Below are 417 nucleotides of genomic sequence, written 5' to 3' on the forward strand. Positions count from 1 at the left end.
TGTACTTATGTGTGTGTTTGTTTAACTTGTGAACAAATACAGACAGGTGCAAAAAATCTTCTTTTGCAATCGAGAACTTACTGTTCAGTATGTGTTTTGATACATATAAGAGGCTATTATGATACCTGAGTCAGTTAACTAAGGGAGGGAGTATTGATAACCATAAGTGTTAGTTGCAGGCTCGGTACAGTGGCTCATGCCTGCAATCCCCTCACTTTGGGAAGCTGAGGTGGGAGGATTGCTTGAAACCAGGAGTGTAAGACCAGCCTGGGCAAGAAAGCAACACCCCCATCTCCACAAAACTTTAAAAATTAGCTGGGTGTGGGGGCATGTGCCTGTAGTTGTAGCTACTCTGGAAGGGGAGGCTGAGGCAGCAGGATTGCTTGAGTCCAGGAGTTGGAGGCTGCAGTGAGCTTT

The 417-nt window shown here is 45.6% G+C and overlaps 1 pseudogene; it reads left to right on the forward strand.

The window, feature by feature from the left end:
* LOC115900198 lies at positions 1-120 on the forward strand (annotated as a pseudogene).
* Positions 121-417: the final 297 nt, after the last annotated feature.

The sequence above is a fragment of the Rhinopithecus roxellana genome, chromosome 10 (genome assembly GCF_007565055.1).
Source record: "Rhinopithecus roxellana isolate Shanxi Qingling chromosome 10, ASM756505v1, whole genome shotgun sequence".
NCBI lineage: Eukaryota > Metazoa > Chordata > Mammalia > Primates > Cercopithecidae > Rhinopithecus > Rhinopithecus roxellana.